This window comes from Macrobrachium nipponense, chromosome 15 (genome assembly GCF_015104395.2).
Source record: "Macrobrachium nipponense isolate FS-2020 chromosome 15, ASM1510439v2, whole genome shotgun sequence".
Classification (NCBI taxonomy): domain Eukaryota; kingdom Metazoa; phylum Arthropoda; class Malacostraca; order Decapoda; family Palaemonidae; genus Macrobrachium; species Macrobrachium nipponense.
The window spans coordinates 37,974,682-37,984,686 of NC_087208.1; the positions used below are offsets into that span (position 1 = coordinate 37,974,682).

Sequence of the window (10,005 nt, forward strand, 5' to 3'; positions counted from 1 at the left end):
CGGTTACTTTATTGGACGACTTGTTCAAGTGCCTTTTGAAGTTCCAGGACGTTCCAAAGTCTTCCAGGAAGTTCCAGTCTTTAAAAAATATAAATAAATAAAACTGTGGGATCCCGAAGTTCCTTTTGAAAGTAAACAATATAACAGTTTCCTCTGGACAAGGAAATGGTGATATTCTGATCACATTTATTGCTCTGCCTTGATGAGGGAGGCGTCCTTTAAGGCGTTTTTGTTTCGCCCGGAATATTTTTCCTCAATCACGAACTCAGTGGAATTAGATGAGAACGCAGTTTGTTATTCATGTATTTATTTATGCAAATACAAGTAAACAGAAGCAAACAGGAACTGTCATCTCCTAACTACTATTGTTTACTTTTATTTGAAAAGATATGTCTTAAATTATCGACGCTGTGATGTCATGGAGTTTTCCGGCAAAGAATAACATGACCGTTATCATCGAACCTTCTGTCCAACTCATTCAAGGGAAGAAAGACTTGCTTGAACAAACGCCGCCGCCCCACGGAGCTTTCTCTAGGCGGCCCCTGCATGTGGGAGTCTCCTTCTACGTTGGTTTCGATTATCAAGGACCCCCTCCAACCCCTCACCCGCCCCCGTTCCGTCGTCAGCTTTTTTCAAATAAGTTCCTACCCGCAGGGCGTTGACCTTTCCGCCGCAGATTCTTAAGAGGAGCCGCGGACGACGCCGCAGATGTTTATCGACTTCTTTCTCAGATGAATTAAGCCCTAAGGGGGCGGGGGAGGGGGGCTAGTGCCATCAGGCTCTTTGCAACGTGCTTTCGGGCCCCCTATAGCTACAACCCCTTTCGTTCCATTTGCTGGACCTCCTTTCGTATTCTCCTTCCTTCTTCCGTCTGGCTGTCCTTAACCCTCTCCTAGTAATTGATTCGTTGTGCAACTCGGGGTTGTCATTCAGTTACACCTTCCAGACCTTTTTCCGGTTCAGCGCTGAATGACCTCATAGGCGCCAGTGCTTGGCCACTGGGCCTGAAATTCTATATATTCAAGTCAGGGCCTCAGATGATTGAATCCGGAGAGGTCTGATGCGTCTTCTCCACTTGGTTTGATCAAACATTCTCGAAGCGCCCTGCTTGGAAATCAAACGAACCCCCTGGTGGGGTGTCCTATACACCCCCTGGTGGTGTAGACCACTGCCTCAGATTCTTGGGGAAGGTCAGGGTTTATCTTTCAAGTTGCCGTGATCAATGATATATTTTAGATTCTTGATGTGTGTGGGAGGTGGAGCCTGGGACTCTGTGCGTTTCGTAACCGCATGTCTGGTTCTGGTAGCTGGTATCTACGTACGGAGCCTTGATTTATGTTCATATGTTGAATAATAATAATAATAATAATAATAATAATAATAATAATAATAATGATAATGATAATAATCTTTGGAAGCTTGAATTTCAAGTCATTGGCTCCTTTGCTGGGCTTCTTCCATATGAATAGGGTTCAAAGAAGAAGAGGAGGAGAGGAGGAGGAGAAATTATCATTATTATTACAAACGCCGAAGATCCTCACCTTTATCATATCCCGGCGGGAGATTGCAGGGGTTCCCGCCTCCGTGGTAGTAATTGTTCGGGTAGACTCTGGAAGCCCGGCTGCCGTGCCCCCGGCCGCCGTGCCTCCTGCGCCCTTGGGTAGGCGTCGCGGATCGGGTTCCGAAGTGTCCGTGGCGCCAGCGGAACCACCATCCTCCTCCGGAACACAGGAGGATGATCAGGAGGATGAGGAGCCTGGAAAAGGCACAGGGATGTTAGAAGCTGGAAGCCCTGGAAAAGCTGTCACGGAGACGCGTTCCAGAAGCCATTTTTGGTGGTTGTGTTGGAGTCATGCGTATGTTTGGTGTATAGAATGGAAGGTTTTAAAATGATCAGTAGGATGAGGAGCCTGGAAAAGGTATAGAGATGTTAGAAGCTGGAAGACTGGAAAAGTTGCAGAATGCAGACGCGTTCCAGAAGCCATTTTTTGGTGCTGTGTTGGAGTCATGCTTATGTTTGGTGTATAGAATGGAAGGTTTTAAAATGATCAGTAGGATGGGGAGCCTGGAAAAGGTATAGAGATGTTAGGAGCTGGAAGACTGGAAAAGCTGTGGCACATAGACGCGTTCCAGAAGTCAGTTTTGGTGGTTGTGTTGGAGTCATACGTATGTTTGGTGTATAGAATGGAAGGTTTTAAAATGATCAGTAGGATGAGGAGCCTGGAAAAGGTATAATGTTAGAAGCTGGAAGACTGGAAAAGTTGCAGAATGCAGACGCGTTCCAGAAGCCATGTTTGGTGGCTGTGTTGGAGTCAAGCTTATTTTTGGTGTATAGAATGGAAGGTTTTAAAATGATCAGTAGGATGGGGAGCCTGGAAAAGGTATAGAGATGTTAAGAGCTGGAAGACTGGAAAAGTTGTGGCAAGCAGAGGGGTTCCAGAAGCCATCTTTGGTGGCCATGTTGACGTTGTGCTAAGGTTTGGTGGCTGTTTTGATATCAGAATTTTTGTATTCGTCTTAGAATAAGAGACAACATTCATAATTCTTAAAATTAATGTTGTGGCATATATATATATATATATATATATATATATATATTATATATATATATATATAATATATATATATATATATATAATGGTATATATATATATATATGTATATATATATATATATATATAATATATATATATATATATATATAATATATAATTATTATAATATAATATAATATATATAGTTGTGTGTGTGTGTAAAACATACCCTCTTTCATTTGTTACTGTAAATTTGGTTTTGAGAATAAGAACGAAAATCCTTTTGTAAACTAATGTATCCCATGAAGTTACTTTTTTTATACAAATCAAAATTCAGTCTGAAAGATAAAAAAAATAATTTCATTTGTCACTTTGGTGACAAATTTTGCCTTTTGAGAAATTAAATCCAAAAATCCTTTTAGAACCTATAATATATCCCAGGAAGTAACCTTCTTTTTTATATAAAGAATCAGAACTTAGTCTGAAAGACATAAAAGAAAAAAATTTTAAATCTTTCCTGAAAGGTATTCAATCAGTACTTACCAGAAGTACCACAGCTGGTAAAAGGAGAAGGCTGTGGAGACACAGCAACCTAGATTGCAGCAATATTCGTGATGCCCACAGCTGGAAAAAAAAAACGATTATATAAATTGTCTATTTTCCGCAGCTGGGAAAAAGGTATGTAAATAGTCTATATTCCGCAACTGGAAAAAAAAAAAGTATATAAATTGTCTATTTTGGCAGCTGGGGGAAAAAAAGTATATAAATTGTCTATTTTCTGCAGCTGGGGAATAAAAAGAGTATATAAATTGTCTTTTTTCCGCAGCTGGGAAAAAAAAGAGCATATTAATTGTCTATTTTTCCGCAGCTGGAAAAAAAGTATATAAATTGTCTATTTTCCACATATGGAAAAAATGAGTATATAAATTGTCTATTTTCCACAGTTGAAAAAAAAATTATATAAATTGTCTATTTTGATAAACATATTTCAATACTATAATGATAGGTTGGGGCTAAATGTTTTTTTTAAAGTAATTGATGTGTGACTGAGTAACCAATAATACGTCAGTGTTTGGATGTGTATTGCTAGTTTTTGTTTTTTATTTATTTATTTATTTATTTATTTGATAAAAGCTACGCTGCTAATCGTTGTCACCGTAGGAAAATCTAGAGTTTATTTTGCAGTAGTTAAATAGAAGGAAGATCTAATATAGTATATATTATATCATATAGATATATATATATATATATATATATATATATAGTATATGATATATATATATATATATATATATTATATATTATATATAAGTTTATATATACAATATATATATTATATATATAGATATATATATATATATATTGTAGAGAATAGTATTTTATTATTATTAATGTATATATATATATATATATATATATATATATAATATAATATATATATAATATATATATATTATATAGTTATAATATATATATATAATATATATATATATATATATAAATAATTATTATATATATATATATATATATATATCTCAAATGCCAAGTATTCTGGTACGTCTCAGTCAGGTCGAGTTAAGAAACATCGCATATTCTATTAAGTGATTCAACGTATTTTATACATTGATAAGCCCGTGAGTACATCCATTTAATTTTAACATCCAATGAAGGACGTCACATTGCGTGTTAACATAGATGGATTATACAAGATGAAAAGTGAAGAATAGTTATACTTGAGGATTTGTAAAAAAAAAAAAAAAAAAAAAAAAAAATTAAAGAATGATCCAAAGGTGTAGGAAACTGAAGAATTGATTGAGAATAAGAAATGTGAGAATTGTTTTGATTTATTTATTGTTTTATTTGTTTATTTATTTATATTGTTTTTATGGTGTAACGTAAACAACAGGAGCTATCATTCGATCTTGATCAACATAAACACGAACTGGGAATTTGAATGTAATTGGCATACGGGATTTCCAATGTATGGGCAAATGAGACCTTACCTTACCTTACAGACCTTACATCTTGTTCGGGTTGCCCCAGGTCCCTCAGTATGAGGCACCTCTAATATCTACCAGAGAGTTGCTATTACATCTTCCGGTATATTTTGCATCTTCCAATCTTGGATGGTCTGGGATGCAGTTTAGATATTTGTCGAGCTTATTCTTAAACACATCTACGCTCACTCCTGTTATATTCCTCAGATGAGCTGGCAACGCATTGAATAGACGCTGCATTATCGATGCTGGTGCGTAGTGGATTAATGTCCTGTGTGCTTTCCTTATTTTTCCTGGTATAGTTTTGGGCACTATTAATCTACCTCTGCTTGCTCTTTCTGATATTTTTAGCTCCATGATGTTTTCAGCTATTCCTTCTATCTGTTTCCATGCCTGAATTATCATGTAGCGTTCTCTTCTCCTTTCTAGACTATATAATTTTAAGGATTGTAGTCTTTCCCAGTAGTCAAGGTCCTTAACTTCTTCTATTCTAGCTGTAAAGGACCTTTGTACACTCTCTATTTGTGCAATATCCTTTTGATAGTGTGGGTACCATATCATATTGCAATATTCAAGTGGACTACGAACATATGTTTTATAAAGCATAATCATGTGTTCAGCTTTTCTTGTTTTGAAATGCCGTAACAACATTCCCATTTTTGCTTTATATTTTGCCAATAGAATTGCTATTTGATCGTTGCATAACATGTTCCTATTCATCATCACACCAAGGTCTTTAATTGCTTCCTTATTTGTGATTGTCTCATTATTAAGTCCCCTATATGCATATAGCTTTCCTTCTCTATCTCCGTAGTTTATTGATTCAAATTTATCAGAGTTAAATACCATCTGCCCAATCATATACTTTGTTGCAAGGTCTCTTTGTAGCGCGTTGTATTCTTCATCAAACAAAAGTAATTTCTCCACTTATTCTTGTGTCATCGGCAAAACTACTCACTACTGAGTCCTTAACATTACTGTCTATGTCTGCGATCATAATAACAAACAGTAATGCAGCTAACACCGTACCTTGTGGCACACCGGAAATTACCTTAGCTTCATCAGATTTCTCATCGTTTGCAATAACTATCTGTTTTCTGTTGTGTAAAAATTCTTTTAACCATCTTCCTACTTTATCCACTATATTATGTTTTCTAATTTTCTTCGCTAATATATTATGGTCTACCTTGTCAAAAGCTTTTGCAAAGTCTAGATAAACCACACCTGTTTCATTTCCGCTTTTCATATTTTTGTATATGTTTTCACGGTGGACTAATAGTTGGGTTTTGTGTACTTTTTCCGGGGTACGAAACCATGTTGTCCTATATTAAACAGATTTTTTATTTTTTTTAAATGATTTCATAATATTTTTCTTCATTACCCTTTCATACACTTTCATAATATGTGATGTTAGACTCACAGGCCTATAATTACTGCCTTTAGTCTTGATCCACTTTTGAATGTAGGGGTAATATGCTAATTTGTGCTCATCATAAATCATGCCTGTATCTACACTTTGTCTTAATAATATTGCAAGTGGCTTTGCGATAGAATGAACTACTTTCTTTAACAAAATAGCAGGAACTCCATCAGGTCCTGCAGCAGCTCCATTTTTAATTTCATTAATAGCCTGCACAACATCAGCTTCATTAATATCTATGTCAGCTAAATATTCACTATTTTCGTCCCTTACTTCTATATCATTATCTTCATTATCTATTCTAGGGGTGAATTCTCTCTTATATCGTTCTGCCAATATGTTGCAAATTTCCTTTTTTTCATTCGTTAATCTCCCTTCAATTCTTAGAAGGCCTATTTCTATTCTTCTTTTATTCATCTTTTTCGCGTATGAGTATAATAGTTTGGGGTTTTGCTTGATATTTATTAGGGTTTTTTTCTTCCAAGTCCCGTTTTTAATTTTCTTTTGATTGTATAATCTTTTGTTCTGCATTTTCTATCTTACTTTTTAGTTCTATAACTTTCCATGCATTTTTTTCTTTTGCAAGACCTTTTTTCCACTTTCTGATTTTCTGGAACAAGATCCTTCTGTCTCTTTGGTATGCATGACTGATTGTTTACTTTTCTTCTTCGGTATATATTTATTCCACTATTTTCTCTAATATTTTATATAATATCTCCGTATTTACCCTTATGTCATCAACTTACGAAAATGTTATCCCAATCGTGTTTAATTTTTCATTTATTAATAACCATTTTATATTTTTACTGTAGAAGTTGTATTTTCCATATCCTTCCCACTTTTTCATTTCTTGGTTATCTCTGTTTTCACTTGCTTTGGAATGGACTGTTAATTCTATGACATTATGGTCTGAAATGCTCGCATTATAAACTATTATTTCTTTAACATAATTCATCTTGTTCACAAATACTATGTCCAAAGTATTTTCCTTTCTTGTTGGCAGGTGATTTATTTGTTGAAAGTTGTATTCTAGTAGCATATCTAATAGCTTTTCGAATTGCCTCTTATCTTCTGCACTACTATTACTCTCTTTTTATATGTATAAGTACAACCACAATCTCCTATGCGTTCTTTCCAGTCTACGAAAGGAAAGTTGAAGTCTCCAGATAGGAGAATAGTTCAGTCCTTGTGATTTCTACATATATCATCCAATTTTTCTATTATTAAGTCAAACTCTTTAGTATTTGAGGAGGTCTTATATACTATGTTCATTAATTTTTCAGATTTAAATTCTACCACTATTAGTTCACATTCTGAGTTACTATATTTCTCATATATTTTTCCTTGTTTTTTGACATTCCCATATATTGCGGTTCCCCCTTGATTACTATTTTTTTCTACCTGATCTATAAGTTTGGAACCCTTTTATTTGAACATCATTCCCAGTCTCTTGGGAATACCAGGTTTCACTTATGTTCATTATATCTATTTTCTTTTCAATTTGGGTTAGTTCTTCTAAGTACTCTATTTTTCATTTTGAGTTACTTGTAACTAAACCCTGCGCATTCATTACTATGATGGTTTGCGTATTTTCGCCTTCATTTAATAATGGTAATAATAAGGATTTTCCCATGTCTCTTTCCTGTTCTGGTATGCTGTTCTTTTTTCATTTCAGAAATTCTGACATTAAAAAATCCAACTTTTCCATAATATTTGATATTCCTTCATCATAATTATTCATTTTGTCTGAATCTGCAATTTTCTCCGTATCTGTAATATCCTCTTGCATAATAAATACAGTTATTATCTCTTGAGTAGAATCTTGGAGCTGAGGCTTTGATATTTTTTTGCTGACACATCTGCATATCTCGTTGATGGCTTGCTTTTTTCTTTTACCTGATATTCTTTATTCCTCTCTTTATTTGTTTCTTTCTTATTTTGGATTTTATTACTTGATTGATTATTTACTTGATTATGATTCATGGCTACAGGGTGCATATATTTACATTTTTTGTCGAACTTACATCCTTTTCCTTCTTTTAGGTTTTTGCATATTTTTGGATGCAGATCTCTGCAATCATCCTCATAGCCATCTAGGTATGCACATTTACCATATATTTCATAGTTGTGACATGCCTTAGTAACATCTTTCTCCAAATCTGCAATTCCCTCTTTTCAAAAGGTTGCAGACTTTGTCTTTTTTGTCTATTTTTTCCTCTTTCCCGTCATTGTGTAGATCTGGGTAGAGCCTCTTCGGGATTTTCTTTTGTGTTGTCATATCGTAATTTATTTCTTCGGTAAGTATGCTGCTTATTGCCTCATATGTAGTATCAATGAGTATCTCTGCATCCATACTTTTACCTTGTTCTTTGTTTTCCTATTTTTTTCTGTCATTTCAGTTTTGTTTATTCTTCTCTTCCCTTTTCCTCTTCTTCACTCTCTTCCTCCTCTTCTTCATCCTCAACTATTTGTACATTCAATCTTGATTTAATAACGTTGTCTATCCATGATAGACATATTGAGCAAAATATTCTGGTATCTTTTCTCATATCTTGCATTACCTCAGCACATTGTGGATGGGTCGGAATGTTGCATGCAGCACATTTTCTGATTAGGTTTTGTGGATTAAGTATGCTATACCACACCTTACACAGTTTGCATGCTTTTGGCATTCTTTTTCCTAATGCATAAATTAGGATATTCACAATGTTCACCTTTATTCATTTTCTTTGTCGGAACTATGTTGGTTATGTATATTTTCTTTATGAATCTCTTGACCACTTGGATTTTATTTGGAACTTCTTCAATTATTTATAGATGTTTTCTGTTGATTTGTTCCAGTTTGAAGGCATTATATCATCTCAAAAATATATCTATGAATGCTTTTGTATCTTCTTGGTTAGGACTGTTGCTGATCTCATAGATGAGAAATGCCAGTTCCCTTCCTGCTACCTCATCGTATTGCGAATCTGCCAAACAAGCTAATTTTCGCCAGTTTTTTCCACAGTTGGAACGTACTGCCATTTTGTTCTGATTTACAGTATTTCACTTGATAAACTAACTTAGTAGACGCTTTATCCTACTATTTAATCTTATCACCGATAGTTCACGAACACTTCTAGATATTTCTCAAATTCTAGACGCAAGTTAAACTTGTGATATCTGTTGATTAATCTGATTGCGCGCGGGAACGTCTCACCAAGCAAGATGGTGAGAGAGAGAGAGAGAGAGAGAGAGAGAGAGAGAGAGAGAGAGAGAGAGAGAGAGAGAGAGAGTTCTAGGACGAAGTATCTAAAATCCCTCACTTCTCGAGGAAAAGTTATTTCTTTGGAGAAAGAGAGAGATAGCGAGAGAGCCAAATATCTTTAATCGCTTTTTTAGAGAATTGTTTCTTGAGAGAGAGAGGAGAGAGAGAGAGAGAGAGAGAGATTATTCTAATAATATACTAGAAAGAAACTTCACTGAGTCTAATATTATATAGGAAATCTTTAGTAAGAATATGAGCATCAGTCTAAAGCGCGGAAAGAGAGAGAGAGAGAGAGAGAGAGAGGAGAGAGACTTAAATAAAAAATTTGACGTCAAAATGCCATCGATCATGAATATTTTCTTCATTTGAAAAATCTGCCTATAGAGCAATTTTGATATTTTCTATAAAGAATACGGAATGGAAAAGCATATCACTGTATTTATTAGGTATATTGGGCACGTGAATAGTTGTACCCAACTCGATAATAGTCAACACTTTCTTGAGATTTTCGATGGACTAAGCTTACGGTATCTCGTTCCAAGAAACGTTACATTATCGATGCATTCATATAAGCGACGGTGCTTTTTGTGTATTTTGAGATATTTATTGTTATTGCTGAAAGCTACTTTGTCCTTGTCGCGTCAGAGTATGGCTGTTGATAATAAAATTTCTCTCTCTCTCTCTCTCTCTCTCTCTCTCTAACATTATTTTCAGTTTTTCCTACGCATATATGTGACACTTGTTTGTGACATCGAGTTGGTAAATTCATATCTCTCTCTCTCTCTCTCTCTCTCTCTCGTATCTTAC

At 34.8% G+C, this 10,005-nt stretch overlaps 1 protein-coding gene across 1 annotated transcript in view; it reads right to left on the reverse strand.

Moving 5' to 3' along the window:
* Positions 1-3,158, reverse strand: part of LOC135227096 (ras guanine nucleotide exchange factor P-like) — a 20,239-nt gene extending 17,081 nt beyond the window's left edge. Inside the window, exons 1-2 of the mRNA XM_064266948.1 lie at positions 3,078-3,158; positions 1,542-1,756 (exon numbers count right to left, since the gene is read on the reverse strand). The gene's annotated coding sequence lies outside the window, so the exon portion shown is untranslated. The remainder of the gene's footprint in view (positions 1-1,541; positions 1,757-3,077) is intronic.
* Positions 3,159-10,005: the final 6,847 nt, after the last annotated feature.